Raw genomic sequence first — 23,520 nt, forward strand, 5'->3', positions numbered from 1 at the left:
AGAATTGCCATAGTCACACCAATACTCTTGTAGTGTCTTGCCCCTAACAGTGGACTTTGTGTGAAGAGTTACTCACTGTTCTGCACAGTTACAGAGAAGTATTTAAGGGAGGTTTTTTCCCAAGCCTCTCCAGCAGCACTTAAGTGTATTCCCTGAACATGAAGCTTCTATAGCTTTATCTATTGAAAGTATGCCTATTTCTACATTTTTCTGTAATATTTCTTCAGGAGCTTGTTAAATTTAACAATAGAATGACATAAGAGTTTTAATTAAAGAGCTAATAACTTGAGTGCATGAAAGCTTACATTTCCCCCCACCTATATCTGTTAGTCTAGTGATGTAAAACTTTATCTCTTTGAAAATTTTGCTTTGCCTTTATTTCCTCTTACAGATTTCTTTCGACTGATTTCATTATTGTTCCTCTGGGTTTTTTAATTCATTTCAATAGAGTTTGTCTTCATTAAATAAATCTAACTTTAATGGCTATAAAAAGGCTTCTCATGTATGAATTGTATGTGGTATGATATTGTTGTACTGGACTGAGAGCTCCTGTGGCTTACTTTGCTACGTGTAACGCTTGTCTTTTCTGAGTCTATAGAGTGAAAACAACAGGTCTCCTCTGTCTCTGTGCTGGCTTGGACAGAGGAAAAATGAAATTCATGTTGCTACTGCTTGAGGAAGCTGTGAGGAGAGAATGGATTTATTCACGAAGCTGAGTGACCCAGAGGGCAAGTTTCAAAAAGAGATAGGAAAGGGGAGACCTTCGAAAACATTTTCTTCGACCTAGTTGAGGGTCCTTGGAAGTATATATTCACCAGATAACTTACCAATTGCATAATACTGAGAGATAAAAGTATAGGCTGCCTGAGGGTAGGGGGTTTAGTACTAGATTGATCACAAGACCATGGAACACGTGTACAAGGTTAGACAGTAGGACAGTAGTATGTAGGAAGGGGACGGAAATGAACCTAACATTTTTGGTACTAAGTCTCGTTTTTGTTTAATTTCTGTTTTTAGATGACTCTGTTCATCCCAATCTGAAGTCAAAGTATCTTAGTAAATTCAGGACAAGTTAAAATAGATCATACTAATATGTGCCAGCCACTTTATGGATTTAAATGTTGAAAACATTTTTTTTATTGCTCTTACTTGTATGTTACTCTCTAAATGTAGTCTGTCTGGTTTTAGGCCTAGGGGAAGATCTTTTGAGATGACTAGACTTTAAGGAGAGCACTTCTCTCCAACTCTTCCAGAGCATCCTGAATGGCCCCTGTAGGTAAATGGAGCCTGTAAATGAGACCCAGCCTGAGGTGTGGGAAAGCGGTACGGTTTAGTAGGTCACAAGAGAAATTTTGATCATGTGGCTAGCAGGCTTCTTTGAATTAATTTCTTGCCTGAAATCCCTTCTTTAAGAAACTGTCTTTAAAAAATTCCTGTCTCACTAAACCAAATTAATAGTGATGGAGAATTTACTACATTTACTACACACCTATTGCTTACTTAGCTATTAAATACCCAACTCTTGATCCTAATGTGACTTTTTAATTGTCTCTGTCTGTACAGGAGGGTTTTGCTGTAGCTTTTTGAGATCAAAAAAGGGTGCTTAATACCACTGCCAGCAGAGTAAACATACTACCTCTTCTCATCATATTCATTGCAAGTTTGTTCTTCACCTCCCCCTTCCAGTGAAGTGCTGGCTCTTAGAAATTTATTTTGGTAATAAAACATTACTTTATACTTGCCCATGAAAGCACGTTTGAAGGCTGTTTGTGGATTCCTTAAGGTGTCCAAGAGATTGTTGTTCCCTGAGCACACTGCAAACTCGTATCATAATTAAGCCTGATGAATTAACCCACAGGAAGCGAAGCTCATAACTTCCAGTGGTTAACTTTGGTTCTTAAAATGTGGAAGCAAACCTGTGGTTGGTGTGCTGTAATTCAGTTGTCAGTCCCGCAATGTTATGTGTTGATGGGATTTGTTTCTAGGAAAATGCATGGGTTTATTCTTTCAGAAATTTTAGGTTGCAATGAGGAGAGACTAAAGTTGTGTTTACTGCTTTTCACAGTTGTAAGTCTTGACAGTAAAGCCAAAGGATATCGTTTAGTTATTTTCCTGTCATTTATCTTACAAGTTTTTACTGTAACTGGGGACATGGGAATAGGAAACTCCATGCTGCAAAAGTAGAGATTTTCGGTTTGTAATTTAATTTTGAGGAGGTATTTTCACTGATTGGTTGCTACAGCACAAGCACCGGGGGGGGAGGGGGGGGGTAATTGAAAGGAGTCCAATATCTGATTAAGCAGATTTTGCTTGTGTCTTATGAGCACTGTTTTAGTGAAAGCCAGTGAAGCTGATTAAAGTTCTGCACTGTATTTTCTGTGTAGAAATTATTTTACATTAATAGGGCATTTCCATATGGAGAGGTTTCTGTGCTCTGAGGCATATATCCACATGTTGGTTAAACTGCACAAAGTGCCAGTTATTTTGGTGTCTGTACACACTGTCATGTAAAATCTGGATCTGGCTTCATGGATATTTGGTTAAGTTTTACAGACATCTGTATCACAAATAAGTCTCTCCTTAACTCTTTGCACGTTGTCTCTGAAACCTGTTGTTACGTTTTAAAGCTTTCTAGGTTCAGTGGCAATTCAAAAAATATTAGCTCCCATTTTCTTCAAATTAAAATGTGACTTCTATTTTCTCACTCTAGGGTTTAGTATCAGTTCTACTGAACCAGGTAAGGTCAGGTTTGGTCAGTAGCTGGAGCTGGAGGAGAATCCTGTGAAGGAGAATCTGTGAAGAGCCCAGGTATTGCATTAGGCAGCGTTTGTGCCCTTCTCCCCGTGGGTTGCTGAACTGTTATGCCGTGGTAGCTCAAGAGGGCTCTCTGCTGTTGGAAATGTTACATTTCCAATGAGTTATATGACAAAGGTGTTAATAACCTGTTGGTCGTTAATAAACTAATAACATTTTTGCAAATGCTAACCTCACCATCAGCAAAATACAGCATATGCAATTAGAATCTAATTTTCTCCAGTGTCAATTAGAGCTTCTCATTTTTATTCTAAACTAACTCTGTTCTGTTCTATGTGTAAATGGCTGTCACTTTACAGCATTTAAGTAGTGTAGGAAATAATTTTTGTGTATGCAGTTTGCAAAGCTCCTTGTGTAAGTCACATGTTATCAGCACTGCCTGTATGTGCAAGAAAGCCAGGAAATAATTATCCCAGTCTTTAGTGTAACTGCAGTTCATTATTGTAGTAACCTTAGAAGTATATGGGTATTGTTACAGGAGTGTTAGAAATAAATGTGTAAGATGGATGACTGGATGAGGTGGGATGAAAGTATGAACAGTAATTTTCAGCAGAGTAATAGGCGTTTGTCATCTAGTTGTATGAAGTGATATTAGAAAGGAAGGAATATCTCTGTAATACTTTTGAGTTTTATTTCCAGACCGTTACTTTTTGTGTTACACAGGGACCTGACTTCCAGCTCTGCCCTGGTAGATGTGCAGCATCCTGCTGGGTTTGCCTGGGTATTTTCTGTCAGCCTTGGTTAAATGAAAATGGACTTTAAAACGGTTAGTTTGAAAATGAGTCAAGCGGTTACACATTGTAATGCTGTGTTCTTTGCTGTAATACTAAATTCTGTTATCTTTATAGTTTTGTAGGTTTGCTTTTCCATATACATGTTTTTGTACTGACAGAGCATTGCATAAGGGAAGCTGATGGCTTGGGAAGCTAGCTGGTGATATTTAGGGGGCTTGACATGTGGATAAGAATGCAGGGCAGTTGAGTAGGTAAGCCCTTTTGTTAGGTGTATGTACTAACACAAACAGCAGTATGTAATAATTTTGGTGTGAATGCTGATGTCTCAAACATAGACAAGGAAGAAACATTTACTGACATGAATAACAATTTGCATCTCCTAGAGCAATTGTCTTCATTTTCAGAAAGCCAGTGCTGTATGGCTTTCACTCAGTTGTGTTTTGAAAGCTGTGAAGACTAGAAATAATTAGAAATAACATCTGTGAAAAGTAGAAGACTAGGGATACCATCTGTGAAAACTAGAAATAGCTGCAATGTGATTACAGCTTATTTTCCAGTATGTTTGGGTAGCATGGGTTGGCTGTCCATTATGGATGGTGTTGCAGTTTAATGTATGATAAGGAGCATTGAGGGAGTGAAAATAGTGTTGAGTTTGATGCTCGGTAAGCTCCCCAGTAAGAACATACATGAGTGTCCTGCTTTACCTGCTCCCTGGTGAGTTCTGTTTTGTGTACTCTGCAAAGCCCTTGCTTCAAATCACTGTTGTGAATTTACTGGAGGGAGAAAAGCTGAAGTATGGCTAGATTCAGGAAGGGAGCAGCTTGTTTTATTTTCGTTGGTAGCATTTGCAGTTCCCCAGGCAATGAGGGCTAAAAAACTGGCTGTTAAGACCCACGTGTTAATTAGATATTTGGGCCTGTTGTAAAATCCTGTGATGTCTGCTGGTTGTGACAGTGTGGAAATCCTTCATATGCAGTGAAGGAAACATACTAAAAAAATCTTTCCCGTAAACTCTGTTTTTTCCCTCCTTTTAGGGGAGGAGTAGTAGGAGCTACTTTTCATGGTAAGAAAAATATGCTGAATTACCCTTGTCTGCATAAAACACAAATTAATGGCAATTAAGCTATTGATTGATTTTTTGGGCATTGAAAAGATGCTTCTTCCAGAAATTTTTTTCTCGTGCCATCCCACACTTCAGACACCTGCAACACACGAGTTCTGGTCGTAGAGGAATTCAAGTGCTCATTCCTAGCATTTTGGATGTATTTATTGCGTGTATTGCATTTTTTCATGTCTGACCACTGTAATTTGAGAGGAAATAGTATCTTTTTTATTTAAGGGTATGGGTTGTAACTGTTTCGTTGAAGTGGGGATTTTATACTGGTTTTAATACACCTCTGAATTTTTTGCAGAAGGAGATCTTAAGCAAATTAAGACCTTGTATGCATCTATTGAGCTTGTGCTTGTAAATTCAGAGGGTAAACATAGGTGTAGCCAGTTTTAAACCACATAGAATTTGCGATTGTTTTTTGAAATATATTTTCAAGTAATTGTGATTGAACTGAAATACTGTTTGTGAGATACAATGTTGTGGAGCGACATCTGCATCTTCTTCTATTTATGCTTTGACTTGTTAGTTTTGACTACTTTCCTAGTTGGTTAATAATCAGATCAGAGTACTGAAGTTACTGAACAAAATGTCTCATAAGTGTCTCAGAATTAGTGTTACAGAAATGCTCTCAATATATTTAAACATGCTTCGATCTGTATTTTGTATAACACTGTACATTGTTAAACCCTGCCAGTTCTGAGATGTAAATAATTCAGGAAACAATAATTTAACATACCCTTTTGTGTTTGCCCGAGGGACATCCTCCTTATTGAGAGCATTTACGAATGAAATCCCAGTGTTTACTTCCCAGTTGAGGTGTTTGGAAAAGTCACTAAATGCAGGGGGGTTACAGTGAAAGTTACTTGGCACAAATTTGTATGGAGAAGAAAAAAGATACCAACGTTTTCTATAGTTTTCCATTCCTAGTTGTGCTTAAGTAACTATGATGGGTAAAATTCAGGTGAATACACATTTCGGTGGTCGCTACACAGCTGAAAGGAATAAAAACACTAGTGTTTTCACCAGTGATGGCCTTGAACCTTCAGAGGCCTGTGTATAAGCTTTATGTTATCAGAGACTGTATCCTAATTGCCCTAAGATGTATTAAGTGCATATGTAAGTCTTTTCACTTCAAGGTCTGCATTTTGCTGAGTAAATGCATTTCTCTATTTAAGTCACAATAGAAATGTAACTTTGTTGTTGTTGTTAGCCATTATTACTTTCTAGTAATCCAGCGTCGTCACTGAGTTTCTGTGTCTACTTTGAAAGTACAGTGGCAGTGTTTGTTGAATTTTAAAACCAGTTCAGGTGGAATTATTATAGCAAAAATAATGTAAAGGGTCTACTAGTCTTCAGTTTTCAAAAAGCTGAACTTTATGTGTAAGTGTGTATCTTAGTGTTGCCTGGTACTTGCTTTCAGCACTATTCTGAATGTTTTATTGGAGCTCTAAAAGATGCTGCTTTTTTTTTTTTCTCCCCTATTATTTTGACCCAGTTTCACCCCATGATCTGTTCTGTTTAGGGATTTTTTTTCAGCTGATCCACACTCTTGAGAAGTCAGGATGGTAATTCTCAAGTTGCAGTGGGTGGCAATACCTGCTTGTGAATGCTCGTATGAGGGTCTGGACCTAAGCCTATTGATCACCCTGCAGTCACTGTAGTGCATTTCCTGGGCTGAAGTTGCTCAGTTCCTGGGTTTCCTGCTGCTTCCCTGTTAGAATTCAGTGTGCCAGACCCATGGCACCCCTGTCTTTCATGAATGGAATTCGAAAAGACACTTACATTTCCATAAATAAATTAGGAATTCAGTGGCTTCTTCCGGCTAATCAGGGCAGGCTGATAAACCTTGCTAGCTGTTTAATAAATGAATTGTGACTGATTACCTATTAATATGGACGCCTCAGGAATTCACCCTGGGGGAAGCAGAGCAGTGAAATAGAGAGGGGCATGGCCCCCTGGGAAATCAGGGCTTCATGTTTGCAGCTTAAATATCTCTGTGAAGTATCAATAAGGAGGTAATTGAATTTTGAACACAAACATGAGCGCCGGATGGATGAAGGAGAGGGGAGCTCTGATCATCTCTTCATGCCCCTTCATACTCCCCTCCCCTTTCCCTTAGAGACCACTCTAGTGAAGATAGATGCTAAATCCATTAAATAAAGATTAGACTCTGTCGTGGTAGAAAATGGCAGCTTAGCTAGATCCCTTGGCAAATTGGGACCTTTAGCAATACAGAAAATTAAAATATACATTTTTAACAAGTGTGCTGTCGACACAGTAATAGTGACTGTGTGGCTTGTGGGGTTTGCTCACCTTTCATATCTGCTTTTGTTTGGTTATATCGCTTGCTCTTGTTTTGAAACCAGCCTGCTTGGTCTCTCTGAAGCACAGAAGACTTAGGGGAAGAAAGGTTGGGGTTGGCTTTTTTTTTCCCTCGCCTTCCTTTCTGTCTTAGGCGGTTTTTCTTGGCTCTTATGTTTGTAATAGTATAGAAGATCAGTACTGTTGTGTTTTAATATGGATGTAATCAACTTTGGCTCCAGCATGCTCAGTCACATGTCCTGAAAAGTAGTTTGAAATAGTCTAGAGGAAGCACAGAGATTATACTGGAGAGTGAAATGTAAATGCGATCATGCTTTTTTAAAATGGGATTCATTCTCTAAGCACCTGGCTTTGTTTTTTATTTACTTATGATCAATTTTTCTGAGTTCTGCCACTATGGGAAAGATATAGCAGTGTGCATTGTAAAACATCAGTGTTGTTTCTTGTCATGCAATGAATTGCAGAGAAACAGCTGGAGTGACCTTTAATGGGTGATAGTGTTTCTTTATAATACTGTGATAGATATAGAACGCATCAGGCCACCTTCGCAACTTCATGTGCCCCATCATCTGTTTCAGGAAGAGATCCTCCTGGGTTATGCAGGCAGAACGTCATCTGCTTGTGCAAGCAGGGGACCAATTGCCATTCTAGAGAGACTGCTCTTTTTTTTCCAAATAAGATGATCATTCAGCAGAACAAAATGCGAGGTTGTTTCTGTTTAATGTTTCTTAACAAGAAATGAGCCTAAACTAACATGTTCCTGAGGAAAATTGCAGTTCCTTCCTTCTAGAAAATTTTCTCTTACTCTAGGTAGTTTGAGAATGCATCCTCAGCTTCAGCTGCTAAGAACTGAACCCAGCATCATTGATTTTTGTTTAGCAAGATCAAAAGTAGATATTATTAAGTGTAAGAAATGTATTAATATACATGGGTCCATTCCAGAGACAGTAATGAATGTATCAGGAATGTTTTGGCTTCCATTAACTCAGAGTTGCTGCAGACAAGGAAAGGGTTTTCCATCTGTTTGTCAAACTATCATGTGCCTCCACATCCCAGCAGTTTACTCACTTGTCTTTTGTCAGAGGATTTTGTGGTTGGAAATACATGTGTTCTTTCATCTAGCTGTGCTTCTAGTAGGGAAAAAATGTTCTAAGCTGGCTCAGCCTCAAGGATGCTTTTTAATGGTGTTGTCATCAAACTGAAAACTAACAAGTACCACCCCCTTAGCTAAATTGCAATAACTGATTGTGTATGTGCTGTAGCCTGTTTCAATTTAAGAATAAACCAGATCTCAAGTCTTCCTTGGTAAAAATAGATTGCAGCATTGGGCTTATCTTTGGCCAAGTGTGTTGATCATGGATTCCTTCTCTCTCGGGACTGCTGGCCTTTGTCCCCTTGCGGGGGGCCAGTTCTTCTCCTGAACCCTGTTCCTCTTTTTCCACTTCTCCATCTGCTAACTGTAACCCATCTAGTTTCCTTTAACCTTGGTTGTCCCATTTTAAAGAAGTCACCAGTACCTTTGACAGCCTATGTCCTTGCTTCTCTCATGCTGCTGGCATCCTTAGTCGTACTGTATCACCTGTCCCTCTGCGTTTTTTGGAGGTTCTTCTGCTCTCTTCTCCCTGCATGTAAACACTGTTTTTTCTAGCTGTTTTCCTTTGTGTATCCTGAATTAAAAAGGAGATTCTTGCTAGTTTGTTCTGTAGCTTCTCTGAGAGCAGGCATGTGCCAGGAACCTCACAAGCTTATGGCTTTCCACATATTAAGGCACTTAGTGATGCAGCATTTTAATTAAATTAACCAGAATTCGTAAATTGTAGATAGACAGATTTTCCAGATCATCTCAATATGAGCTTTTAGAGTGATCAACACTCTGTTGGTGTTTAATCCATCAGACTGCCATATGGAGTGTTGAAGAGTAGGATATCTGTTTATTAACAATTGTTGTTTTTTCACATCAGCAAGTACGATTTTTGTATTTGAGGACCTGGGAGCTCAATCTGTTGCTGCATCTCTTACACAAATTATATCAACTTCATGCCAGATGCCATTTCATGTCCATTCCTCTCTTTTTTTTTACTGAATCCTGATGATCCAATAGGCTGTCCGAGTCATGATAGAGCAAGAGGGTCATTCCACCGGAGTCTCCAGAAGTTCTTTGATTGCACTATCACAAGAGCAATGTCTCCAGGTGTCCTTTATGAAAAATCATAGGCAAGTGTAGTGTCAGTGGTTTCTACAAGCAGTTGAGGCATTTAATGAAGCTTTGCAATTTGAACGCCCAGTATGTAAGTTATAATTCACAGAAGTCAGAAGGTTGTTCCTCATTTCAAGATCAAGCCAACATTTTATTCACCCTGTGTTAATAAATACTCGTCTGCAAATTCTAGGGTACTTTCTGCATTGGACTTCTTAGCAATAGAAGTTACCTGTCTTTTCAGAGTAGTGGTCTGTTCTATTTTGACATACAGGTCTGTTTCTACTCCTTTAGTTGAGCAAACACTGCCAGTTGTTGGTCTTCCCAATGGGAAAAAATACTCTTTAGGCAAGAGGAAAAAACCTTCTTGTCTTGTGACTTTTTCATTGCTGTCTTCAGAAAGAAGTAGTAGCCATTCTAGGGTGGGAGATGAGATGGGCCCAGTGCAGAAATACATTTTGCAACCTAGGCATTAAGCTCTTCTCAGAAAATCTATGTTATTTTTCACTGTCAGACCCCCTTGAATTCTCAATAGGAGTTTCATGCAGTCATTTTTATTCATCCAAACGTTTTCATCATTATTGGCTTATTTGCTATCTTGGATGCATTGACAGAGTGTGGGGAATAAGACATGCCTATTAAACCAACTGGAATTTTGATCTCTGTTTAGGTAAGGTATGAAGAGGAGGGAACTGTTGGTATGTGTTGATGATGATAGATGAAAAACAGTGGTTCCTCACCTTTATTAGAGTTGTCCATCTTATCCAGCAGATGGCATTGAAAATGTATCTCCTGCTCCCTCTTCTTGCTAAGCAGTGCCAAAATCTGAAATCCTGCAGGCTGTACTCTTCCCTTTTCCCTGACGCATAGCAGTGGGTCACTTTCAGATGAGGATTTTGAGTGCCCTCTGCCTAGTGGGTAAATAAAAGCCAACACATACATGGATTAATGAGAGAGGAATTTAAGGCTGGTGTGCTGTACCTTGCAACAAAATCTGTTTCGGTGATCTTTCAATAAGGTCAGCACCAAAGGCAATGTTAAGCACTCATCCTTTGGAGTAGTCCTGTGATACTTACTGGCTCAGACCTGCTGCTGCTGGATTCCCAGAGTGGGCACAAGGTCTTCAAACCAGTGTCAGCATCTGACCCAGTGAAGGGCCTTTCTTAGGCTGGTGGCAGTAGGCGTTTGTAGGGCCTTTGCACATCAGTCACTGGCAGGAGGAGAGATTGTGGATGCTGCTGATATTTAGAGTGGGTATCACTTAGCTTCCAATTAAATCATGGGGATAGTGGAATTTAGACATAGTGTAATGATTCAGATGGCAATGACTATGACAACAAAGCTGAGAAATGAAAAATCAATGCTATGCATGAAGAAAATGTCAGTTCTATAGTACGTTTATCTTTGTTTCCAGTCTTTTCTGTATTCTTCTGTCTTTATTCTTTCTTGTCAATGAATATACTGTTTAATTTCTGTACAAGCAGTACTGTACACATGCAAGTTAGGTGAGACACTGGAACAGGCTGCCCAGAGAAGTTGTGGCAGCCCCATCCCTGGCAGTGTTCAAGGCCAGGCTGGATGGGACATTGAGCAGCCTGATCTAGTGTCCTTGCCCATGGCAGGGGGGTTGGAACTGGATGATCTCTAAGGTCGCTTCCAACTCAAACCATTCTATGATTCTATGTTTTATTACTCCTGAGCAGCCAAATTATTTGAAAGAAATTACAAGATTTATGTACATGAAACACAACTATCCCATAGAACTAGAATGACTGCCCAGTCAGAACTATATAGCATGGCTTTATTTGCTTCATACTGTTTATATACTGTTCTGTATTGTGACTGTAATTTAGCAACATGCCTATTTCAGAGTATTTAGACCACACTGGGAGCTAATGAACATTGCTACCTTTCTACAACCTATGTGATTAAAAATGCCTTTTACCAGCCTCTTGAATTCCTTTATATTTGAGGACCCGAGTAAATGTGGAAACTGGAGCTTTTTACTCTCTCTTCCTATTTCAAACAAATTGTTATTCCTCTCTTGATGACTGTGAACACTGCTGCTGTTCTGTCCATCATTTAGCCTTGTGACTAAGTGTAATGCTTGACTCTCCAGTAAGTCCAGGCATCCAAGCTATAATATAAATCTTCTTCCATGTTTATATATAGCACCTATGGAATAAAACATTTCATATCTACCCATACAGCTGTTATCCAAGTTCTTATAATGTTGCACCTTTTCCAGAATCTTTTACTCTAATCTGAATAAATTTTGTTACTCACAAAGATGAGCTCATGATTTTGACTGTGACCAAGATAGAATCATAGAATCAACCAGGCTGGAATCTACCAGGCTGGAAAAGATCATCACGTCCAACCATTCCCCCAGCACTGCCAAGGCCACCACTAACCCGTGTCACTGAGGGCCTTGTCTGCACCATTTGTGAACACTTCCAGGGATGGTGACTCCAGCACTGCCCTAGGCAGCCTGTTCCAGTGCCTGAGCACCCTCTGAGGAAGAAATAGTTCCTAATCTCCATCTAAACCTCCCCTGGGGCAGCTTGGTAGGCCATTTCCTCTTGTCCTGTCCCTTGTTCCTTGGGAGCAGAGACCAGGCCCCTCCTTGCTTCATCCTCCTGTCAGGCAGTTGTAGAGAGTGATAAGGTCCCCCCTGTTCTCCAGACTAAGCCCCCTAGGTCCCTCAGACAACCATGAAGAGGAAGAAAAGTGGTTTGGTGCAATACTGAAGAGTGTAGAAAAATGTAGAAACCGGATTTCCATTTGCATGCTAAAGTGCTGTCTGCTGGGACACACTATCATTCCAGCCCAGTAGTTCTATCTATCAAAGGAAACTTTACCTATGAGTAACACAACTCTTGTTGTATTTGAGATAATGCTTTCTGAGACCAGAATAATGTTCAGAACTGTTACCAGAAACAGAAGAGGATACGCTTGAAGTTCAAACATGGCAGCAATTGGTCACAGCTTTGCTTTTTTGTCTATTATAAAATAGAAGGGAGAGAGTAGAGTAAAATTTGTTCTTTTGACCATTACTTTCTGTATAAGTTGCACACTGCTTCAAGGGCCATAATGTCTTTACTTGTTTTATGTCATGTACATAAGTAGCAAAATCATTTATTTCAAGAAATGAAAGTAATTGTGATTTGCTGTTACTTCTGCTTAGGTAAGTTGGAGAAAGTTAACCAAGTAAGTATGATCTTCATATGCATTTGTATTGCAAAGTTTTAGTTAAACTACACTGATGTAGTTTTTTTCCTTAACAAAGTTTGTCACCTTTGTAGGTTTGTAAAGAGTAGGTTTCAAAATAATTGGCATAAGATGAGTTGAATAGAAGTTGGTGACACAAAGATCTGTACTTAGGCCAACTTGATTTGATAGCTCTTTATACCTGGCTGGTAAGAATAATTACACTAAGTTGTTCTGATATTCTGTATGCTGGGTGTTTCTATAGGATTTTGATGTTTCTGAAATAAAAACTTGCTGTTTGGCAGAATTTTCGTGATAAATCTATTTGAACTTGCTAGAGAATTACACAAAGTAATTGGAGATGTGTGTAGTTGGTGAATGTCTGTATTTACCTATGTTTTGCCTGTAGCCCTTAAGCCTCCTGAGCTCCTGGGATGGTCCAGAACAGTCAGGTGGAAGCATAGGCCCCAGCATGCTAAAGCAGAGCAGATTTCTCTACCCCTGTCTGTCTTCAGACTTGGGTGAATCTCCAAGACACAGCAAAATACTGTGCTGTTTCCCACTTCTGCTTGACTTTAATAATTGTTTGTGCTTTACAACATATATTTCTGCATAAGGTTTTATGGGTATCTTTTCCCAGAAAGGAAGTAAGTCTGATTCTCACTTTTGTAACTTCAGGTACTCTGTCATTTCTGGCAGTCTTTTGGTAGGAATAATTTTGAGATGGTGTTAAATGTACCATTCAGTTCCAGAGAGCTGCTTATAAATCAAGAGATTTCTTTATGAGAATGTGAAAAAAGTGGATCTCTCTGATTTTGAAAGGCAGCACAGTTGTTATTTTACACCTCTACAATGAGAAGATAAATTGAAAAGTCCTATTGACTCCCAACCCTGAAAAGAATAAGGGGGGGGGGGGGAATTCGGAAAAAAGTAATGGAAGCCAGGCAGATGAAAAGTAGCAGAAAGGAATCCTTTTTAGGCAATGAATAATTTGATGTGGAACTTTCTGCCACACTGGGATTTTTTTTAATTTTTTTTTTTTTTTTTACACCAAGTACTTAGCAGCTACTGGAAAGGAATCAGGCAATTAAATGAATGATGGGAACAGTTCTGCTTGGAGCAGAATAAAATCTGAAATGAAGAAGGAAATACATGTTTCAGGATATAAAACAAGTATTTAGGAAGAGGAGGAATCTTTCAGAGACGATTATTTCATATGTCTTCATAGGGGGGTTCCTTGCCTTTTTTTTTTTTTTTCTTTTTGTGCCGTTTTTGATAGCAGGTGCAGTCAGACAGGATACCTGACTGGGTAGGTCACTGATCTGCCCTGATCTATCAGTTCCTGTGTCCATTTACATTTTTTATGACTACGGACCTGGCAGATTCTTGTTTAATAAGCAATAACATTTCTACAGTCTTGGTTTGTGACTAGGCTCAGATGCTATCTATTGGTAGGATTTTTCTATACAAGATTTTAGTCATTGATATAAGAATGTAAATTCAAAGCATGCACTGAGTTACATCTCTAGAGAGAACATAATTATTAAACCTTTTCGAGGGTGTCCCCAGTGGCAGCTCCATAGAGCAGGTGGCCTGCATGGCACAGGCACACAGGGAGCCGGGAGCCTGTGTCTTATCAGAGCATATAATCTAAAAATCACTCATCCTGTTTCTCTTGGGGAGATGACGATGTTGACATAGGGCTCTTATGCTAAAAACTCATTGTTAACCTGCAGAAGACGTCATTCAACACAAATCCCAACAGCAAAAGGCTGGGTGATGGATGTTTCTGGGTAGCAGGCCAAGCTGTCATTTGATTTTCAACAGATAGTTCTCTGGGTTGCCTCAAGGTTTTCACACCTAGTACCTGGCTTGCTTGGAAATATAGAGAACATACTAATTCTTAAATATGCTTACAATTTCTGTTTACTAATGTATGCATATAAAACTTGGAGGAGCAAACAGTTCCTCCCATCTTAGCAGGAGATGCACTGACCCCTGATAATAGTGCTCAGGTTTCCTGGAACAATAAGCAAAGTGGTGGCTACATAGAGGGTTAAAGGTGAGGAAGCAGTCTTGAACAGGAATATAGCAAGTAGGTAATATTTGGAAAAGGAATGCAGGATTGCGTATACATCTGTTGGTAGGAGCAAGGCCAGTAGGTCAAGAGAGGTGTGTGTTCATCTCTGCTGCATCTGCAGTGCCACTCCAGTGGTGTTCTCCATCTCCCAAGCATGAGGAAGACATTGGTAAACTAGAGTGAGTTCAGTGAAGGGCCCCCAAGATGACTGGGGACTGGAGCACTTGCCACGTGAACAGAGGCTTGTTTGGCATGGAGATGACTTCACAGGGACCTGATAGCTGCCTGCCAGTACCTGCAAGGAGATTACTGAGAAGATGGAGTCAGGCTCTGCAATGCTGCATGGTGGGAGGACAAGAGACAACAGTCATAAACTGAAGCAAAGAGGTTTCTGACTGGATTCAAGAGAAAACCTTTTCAGCGTGGAGCAGTCAAGTATTGGAAAGATTGCCAAGAGGTTGTGCAATCTCCATCCATGGATGTTTTTAAGACTTGACAAGCTGAAGCCCTGAGCAGCCTGTCTGTTCTGAACAGAGGTTGACTGGGAACCTGCCACGGTCCTTTCAAACCTGAATGGTTTTCTGATTCTGTATGATTTTCCTCAACTGATACTGTACTATATAGCTTATCATTTGATCTTGTAGATTAAATTTTACTCACTCATCACTTTTTCCTTATATCCTCTTTTTACTTCTACTCTGCTGTGGCTTTCTATCTTCAGCTGTGTCTGATTGTCCCATTGTCAATGGATCATGGAGTCTTCTGAGTTCTCTGGGTTTCCAGAGTTTCTTCAAAGCCCCTCAACCTTCAGAGCAATCTCAGCAGTCACTGTATCTATGGAGTCTCCTCATGGCCATGACCACTTTCTGCTTTACTTTCTGAGCTGCCTTTGTAGATGGCTTGCCATCTGCTTTGCTGCAGTGCCTCTGTTCTTCAATTCCAGTAATGGATGAAGAACACTAGTGTGTTTATTAAGATAGCTATGTCACTTTTATCAAGCTTTCGTGAGAAGAAGGTAATGGTAGACATGGCCTCATGACTGGGAATAAGCATGAAGAGATTTTTGGAAGTAGTAGAGCTTACTGGGCTGCTCTCAGTAGACTTTCTGGAGTGAAAAATAATGTTTTGTTTGTTTTGGCTTGTGTTTTTTTAGGAATGAGAATTGACTAGTGTGCTTTATTTTTGTGTTACAAGAAACTGGAGTTTCTTCTGGCCGCTACTCTCAGGAGGTATCTGCAGACTCCAATACCTCTGTATTTCTTGTATTTGAATCATGTCTTTAAGCTTTTCTTCAAAGCCCATGGGTACTAGAAGTGTGAGGGTGTTTATGAAAAATGTTCTCACAGTTTTTCATGGGTCTGGGAGAGTTTATTTTTTGGTGCATCTTTTACATCTCTTTTTACAACTGGGCTTTGCCTAGTTGTCTTTGATCTCATTAGCAGCTAAATTGTAATAATTGTAGCACAGTCTGTATTGTTAAAACTTCAATATCTATTCCAAAGGGCCCTTAGTGGTATTACAGTTTTGTTGTCAAGTAGGTCAGATTATAACCACTGATAGTTTCTGTGAGTAACAACAACTTCCCCATGATTTTTAACTCTTCAAAATATGTATTTTTTTTTTCTCTATTTGTTTGAACTTGACTATAGCATAAGAACGGACGCTGTAAGAACTATAGCGTTTTTAAGACACTGCATTTCTTCAGATGTCCTGTGACTAACTTTGGGTTGGTAAAGATGGTTTTGAATTCCCTGAACCCTGTTCTGGACTTACAAATATCTCTCAGCTCAGGGTATGGTTGATAAGAGGATTGTGGTGTGCAGAGCACATGAAACTAGTCAGTAGTATAATTGAAAAAGCTGGACTGAAGCAAGCAGTGGATATACTGGGAAGGTTGAGGATAGGGGTAAGGGTAGTCATTAAAGAAAGTTCCTTTGATTTACATGGAGGAAAGAATAAAATGATGGAGTTGTGAGCTGCAGAAGAAAATCTTCACAAATTGCATTTTGCTGCTCTTCCATAGTTCCTGTTGAACTAAGGTTGAGACTTTGGCCTTGGAACACCGAGACTTCAGTCATTTACATGTATTTGGTCATACAGGCTTTTTACTTGTTTTTTTTTTGTTGTTATGGGACTCCTCTATGTAATTTAATATGTTGTATTATTGTACTAATGGAATCTTTGGTTACTTCATGTGTAAATCAGATAATACTGTTCTTCATGAAATGTGTGAGTCTTCTTTTCATAAAGACCTTCAATATTGGTAATTCATTGTCGTGTCAAGGGCTGCAGGCATTTATATGAGAAAATGTTTCAATAAGGAACCTTGGGATAAGAAACCATTTTTAAAACTTAGTCTGCTATTTAAAGACGTACAATGGTAGTCTCGATGTATTTGTTCAGAGGTATGAGCTGCTTTCATCCACGTAGTGATGAAACTAGTTGACACTAGTTTAAAAATTCAGTTGTGTTTCACAGCTGAGGTTACTAGCTAACCTACTGACAGGGGCATGTTTCTGGCTTTTGGAGGTTAAGGAAGCTGTATCATTCCCAAAGCAGAGCTGCAAGCCTCCCAATAAACATGCCTTGATGTCTTCTGATTGGATTTGTGTGCCCTGGCTTGCATAACCATCCAGCTTGTATCCCAACATTATTAGCCAAAAGGAGTATAGGGACTTACATAATCATTACACGATTATTTTCCAGTAACTGCTCTGTAAATATGTAATTCTCTCTACTCCTAATAACTCTTAATCTCTTTGTTCCTATTGGCTCCCGGGCTCAGATTTTGCCGTGGCCTGCGTGCCCTGGCTGCTGATAAGGCTTGAAAAATTTGTTACTTTCAAGGTTCCCCTGCTTTGTTCTCAACCAGTAAATAAATACCTGCTCCCCACTGCAGGCAGGGGCATCACATCATGGTGTGCTTTGTGGGAGCTTGGGCAGCACTTCACCCGCATGCCTTCTGAGAAGGGTCTGTTCACCTCCAGAAACCTTTCATACACGCTGCATGCGCATATTTAGTGCAGACCTCTCCACCTAGCTTCTTCATGTGTTTTATCCTCAAGAGTTCTTGAGCAAACAGTTTTGATCTCATTTCCCTATGTTGCTTGATAAAGATTTCTCTTTGACATGCTGTGGTGAGAAAACCTAAATCGTTGAGAGCTCTTGGTCTGCCACAGGAGTTGAGAGGCCGGGAAAGGGTTATTCTTCCTTTTGGTAGATGCATGTAGGAAAAAACCCTTTAGAGTGCTTCTTGTTAGAACTCACGCGATTTCTATCCCACTATTTGCCTTCAACATCTGTGGGATTTGGTGGTCAAGGCTCTCACAAACTGTAGCTGTTCCAGTGAAAACTTAGGCTAGTAAAATCCTTTTCAAGCATACTTGAAAATATCGCAAACTGATATAAAATTGCCTTTCATATGGCTTTCAAAAGGAAGCAGAACTTGAATTTCTTTCTTTAAGCCTTATAAAACACTTGAACATAATTTTTCTGTGTTTAATTAGCTTCATGAGTCAGCACCTGGTCTTGGGTCTTGACATTTTTGGCATGTGGAATCTTTTTGTGTATTTGACCTTGGCTTTATTCCAGAATAAATATTTTAAGCTGCTAGTTGTGCATGTGGGGTTTTTTTTTGTCTTTGGTCTGAGACTAGGGGGCAGACATAAGCAGCACTGGGAGAAGTGAACTGTATAAACCACAATTACAATTGCAGTGCACAGGTGTCTGAAGATCTTACACAATTGCCAAGCTATTTGTTTCTGAAATGAGAGGGGCTTTGAGAGTGTATTTCAGAGAATAAAAGGAGCAGAAGGCCTTCCATTTAGATGTCAGGGTTGTGGGTTTGGGTTGGTTTTATTTGATGGCTTTTTGTTTTCTTTTTTCAAATCCTAGTTTAAATTCTTCCAGGCTTCTTCATACATTTGATGCCTTCATAGAACCAGGAGAATGAATAGTTGAAAGTGATCTACTGTGGCTGGTGATGCAGTTTATAACTGCCTTCAGACAGGAAAAATTGGCATTTAAGAATAAAAATTTTTCACCTGCTAGCTTTTCTTGCTTAGCATCAAGTTAGGTCTTGTGGTTTTAAAATCTGAATGCCAAGTAAGATGACTTTTAATGATATTAAAGGAGAATGGCTTTAGCATCAGGGTTATGGGTGAGTTCTGTTGCAGATACTTGAGGATCTTTTTGGGAAGGTAGGCATCTTAAATCTCTATGCTAGTCATATACAAAGTATTATTGCAATGAAAAAATAGTGAAGTGAATAAACAGCAGCTCACAGTACAAGACACTCAATGTATCTAGAGTCCCAGCGTTCACTGTATTTTGCAGTTTAATGCACAATAATGTTTAGGTTCTGCATTCCTGCACGCTGCACTGTGTCAGATCTGTATTCCTGGGATGTGAGGTTCCATTAAAAAATAAATAATAATCGCAGCCCCCGCTCCCCCCACGTACACTCATTTTCTGTAATATGGTAATGATATCACCGTAGCAGTAATTACGGGTCATCTTCATTTCTTTCATCTCTGCTGGTTCTGATGGCTTCATTCCTTTGACGGAGAAGATTTGGCTCTGGGTGCTGTGATTATTTTGTTAAGCATTATTCGAATAGACAGGAGTGAGAGAAATTAATCAATCCAAATGCAATTAGCATCATGTTTAACCCAGTGATGGACGTCTCAAGGTGAAACAGCCAGGGGACTTTCAGACATTATTATTCAATCCAGTGGCTCTTATCTAAATTATAATCAAGAGAGGTTTTTATTGGCTTCACAGAGAGAAGATGTAACTCTTTCCCTGCTTTGGCAGTCAAAGGGATCAGGTCTTTGGCCCCTCAGGATGTTGGCTGCAGGCAGCTTCTAGAAGTGGCAGGTACTGCAGGTGTTTCCTTTAACTGGGGAGGGGGACTCAAGGCAAAACATCTGCACATCCTAATATCCGTGACCTGGAACAGAAATTTAGTACCTCCATGGGCATTGTCAGGGATGTCACTGCCCCGTGCTTTGAGTGTTTTCATTGGCTAGTTTTGTCCATCTGTATGTGAATGAATACTGTTTGTAGTTTTTGCATTTAAAGCTATGTGAACATTGTTGTTTGGAACTGAATGCAAGCAGAATGGTACTGCTTTGCAAGGTAGAGAAATCTGGTTAGGAGAGCAAGGTAGGTTTTTGGTTTTCTTTTTTAGAGAGGATAGAATTTTGGTATTTATTGATAGCAACAGTAACATTTTTGAGGCTGTCTTAATCTGCAGCAGATCTGTTATCACCATTCTGGATAATACTGAATTATCTTTGAGATCTCTTGTCAGGAATACGAGAAAACGGCACTACTCTGAGTAGAGAAAAATGAGGCGTAAAGATGTGTGGATTTCATGATTCAGGAAAGCATTAGGTATTTCATTCCAATTCTTAAGGCTCTAGCTAACATTCACTGAGTGTTCTATACCACTGTTTCAGTGGTTTAGAACTTTGTCAGTCTCATCTATTCACCACTCTCTGTCAGAGATGATCGTTTTCATAGCACTGGGAGGAGTTGCCCATGTGCCTCACCTGCTCTGATTCTGACTTTGGGCAAGCCTCCACCTTCTTTGGCATTTTAAAACCAGTCATGCCAGACTGTGAACTACAGCTGAAGTAAGGGCAGATTCTGCCATCTCTTTCACCAAGGGAAGGACAGTGATTTTTTTGTACCAGAGGTGGTGGTAATATTTTAAAATGCTGCAGCAGGACTTGACAGAGCTCATCTTTCAGAGCCTGAATTCTAGCATGGTTGCTGACTCCTTTAGCATACATCTGTACATCACTCCTTACTGAGGCTGTGACCCCATCTGTAAGATGGGAATTAAATCACTGTATGTCTCAAGAATACCATGAAGCTTGATAAACTTTGCAAGTGCTTTCATATTGATTATTGAAAGATGCCATGGTAATGCAAGCTTATTCCACCTGGAGTTTTATGCTGATTTTGCTGTCTTACCTGAAAAATGTGTTTCAGGAGCACTGAGTGATTATACTCGTCTTCACTGTAAATGTAATAGTTCCTGAAGCATGGGTTTGAGTATCTGCATGTGCCAGTTCCACCTTCAGTAAGGATAACTGACATTGCATTTGCTAACCACTGCTTTCCTGAGATGGCAGTTCCAGTTCTTTATGAAATTGGGCTTCTTGTAGCTTTCACTGATAAGTATTTGTCAAAGGCCCATAGTCATCAAGCAGCAGTTCATTTGACAAGTATGTTAAGGAAGTATGGAGTTAGCAGAGTAATTGGAGCTCTTTTTATGAAGGAAGAGAAGCAACAGGTGCCAGCAGGTATTCAGCTGGTGGCAGGATTTTGAGGGTCTGGTCTCAAGATAGTATGTGGTCCACACAGATCTCTCTGGTAGAAGTCCAGATTATGGTGGATGGGTAATAATACTCTGTCAGTTTTGTCTGACATAAACCTCTTTTTTCTTTAAGGGCTGCTCAGTAATAATGTCAATCTTAAATATTTTTTCTTATTTTAGCATGCGTTTTTGCCTGAAGTCCCCCTAACCCACAACTGTTGTTTGTTTTTTTTTAATTTCCCTTCCAAATGCATTATTATTTGAGTCCAACCAAAAGATGTGGCTCTGCCACTGGCTTTCACAAGTCCAGTCAAGGAGGACTTAATGCAGTTACTCAAGCAGATTCCTCTAGGACTTTCTTATGGCCTACAACTAAGAAAAAGAATGGTTCTGTCATCTTATTGCATTGTGTCCCATAACAAAAGAAATAATTTCTGATGCACAGACCGTTGTGGTGGAAGGGTTAAAAACCAGAGGAGTGTTCTGCTGTCTCTATAAGTCATGTTCTTTGCCCTGAACTGGTAATTTCCACTTACAGTGCTTCAGAAATAAACCCCTTTGGTTTTGTTTTCTTTATAGTCCTGAGACACTGCAGTAGTTTGAGAGTGGAATCCTTACATATTGAAAAACAAGTACTTTAGTTACTGTAAATACAACTGAAGGGGGGGGGAGTAACTACTAAGCTAAAGTGCCTAAAATAACTTTTGTTTAGACAAGAATGCAGCATTCAATGTGTGGTACTGCAAAACATTTCAGGGGTAAAAACATGTTCTGTTCCCATGGCATTAATTTTATTTCTAGGATTTTTAGTAGCAAGACTTTCTGAGATTTCAACAAGGCTTCGTTTTTAGGTCGGAGAAGCACAGTCAGATCTGTCCTGTAAGATGTACATCATGGGGGGAGGCAGACAAATGCTTCTTTAGTGGATGAATTAATTTTAAAATATCTGTGATTTGAAGATGCTCATGGGCTTTGTTTTGAGATTTTTAAATAAGACCAAAAGTAGCAAGTAGTGAAGGTATAATGTTCATGATGAATGTGTGATAAATACAGTTTGTTACATATATCTTTTACATAGACTTTACCACCAAGTGTATTCCACTTTTGCATTTAAGCGTATATTCTGTTAAAAAAGTGTGTACATATGTGTGTTGCTTAGGGATTCTCCTGGATGAAAGTTGATTATATAAGTGTAGATCACTCTTTTCCTTGTTGGTTTTCTAGCAGTAAATCCTTCCATTATTTCCTGGCTATCCAGACCTTATGACACAGTCTGTCCTGTGCTGTCGTATGTGTGAGAAGGCTTTTTATGGGGAGCAATCAGGCTGGACCCCAATCTCTAGTGCAGTGCTTTTTTCTAATTAAATTGTCACTGGAAGGAATATCCGGAACAGCAGTTTTCATTTTCAGTTGAGGAAAAAACATTATGAGTCTTTGTCATTTGATTAAAAGTTACTTAACCTTTAAATTGCTACAGATGTAAAGATAGCTCTGAGTTTCCAATGTAATCGCCTCCAAGTTAAAATCAGGAAAATCTTTGTGTAATGAAACCCATATGTCACAGTGAAAGGATGCAAAGCACTGGCAGAGTGGGCTGCTGTAGCAGGAGATTCTGCACCCAATCTTGTTAACCAGGGCTGCTTTTGGTAATCCCTCATCTCCTCACTTGTAGGAAATCAATCTGTACTACTGAATCTTTTTAACCAGCAACCACAAAATTTACTGCGGAGAAGCAGCTTGGGGACAATTCTAGTAGAAAAGGAGCCCAAGGCAACAAGGCTAAATGCAGGATTGAGAGATTGAAGTTCTAAAGAGGAGATTATATTAAACCTTATTCTGCTCCCCTATCAAGTAGAAATGGCTCCTCCGTTCAGGCCCAGCCTTTTCTAACCAGTACCTGTTCTTGAGAGCTGCTTGGCAGGTGTTGCCAGGCAGCAAACTTAATTCAGACAGCACAGCATTTTCTGTTAATTATATTAGCTGATACCATTTTCAGTTACATTTCTTTGAAAGAGTCTATTCAAGCACTCAACTTCTATTGAAACCAGTGCTGATAACATCTTAAAGTGTTTTTTTCTATGTTCTTCAGTATCTTCTTCCTCCTCCCTTATAGGTGAGATTAATTTATATCAAAGCTGTTGCAATCATAGCCATTGTTGATTTTTCTATTGTAGTAGATGCACAGCATAGGCAGGGTTGTAAATCGTGACTTGACATGGAGATTCATGTTTCTGTTTCATGCTGCACAGCCTGTGTAGTGTCTGTTGCTGGTACAATGAAACCTGCACTTGAGCTCTCTCTTCACTTGAAGCCTGTGGTTTAAGCAACCATTGTAAAGAAAAAATCCCTAAGGTTTTCACTACAGTTTTGTCCAACCTTTTGATTAAAAAAATCCACCTCTTTCTACTACACAACCAGCTCCTGCTGGTCCCTTGGGTACCTGCTTAAGGCAGGTTTTAGTGTCTTTCTTAGATAGCAATCATCTTTAGAATGTGGGTGATGGTTTCTTCATTCACAAGCTCTTCCCTCACTCCAGGAAGCTCCAAAAGGCCCCACTGGAAATGATACTCCCCTTATTAAGAATTCATTTATCAGAAGCAATACTGAACAGAGGAGTCAGTTTAATATCAAGCTTTTCTGCTCAAAACCCAAGCTGAAATCATACTCCAGTGCAGATTAAAGAGGAACAAAGGGGAAGGAATAGCTGAGGCATTTGAACGCAGT

The 23,520-nt window shown here is 39.5% G+C and overlaps 1 protein-coding gene across 1 annotated transcript in view; it reads left to right on the top strand.

Moving 5' to 3' along the window:
* Positions 1-23,520, top strand: part of LIN52 (lin-52 DREAM MuvB core complex component) — a 46,327-nt gene that overhangs the window by 17,149 nt on the left and 5,658 nt on the right. The window lies entirely within an intron of this gene.

The sequence above is a fragment of the Pezoporus occidentalis genome, unplaced genomic scaffold (assembly GCF_034315485.1).
Source record: "Pezoporus occidentalis ecotype Australia unplaced genomic scaffold, CSIRO_AGI_Poc_V1 ctg108, whole genome shotgun sequence".
Classification (NCBI taxonomy): domain Eukaryota; kingdom Metazoa; phylum Chordata; class Aves; order Psittaciformes; family Psittacidae; genus Pezoporus; species Pezoporus occidentalis.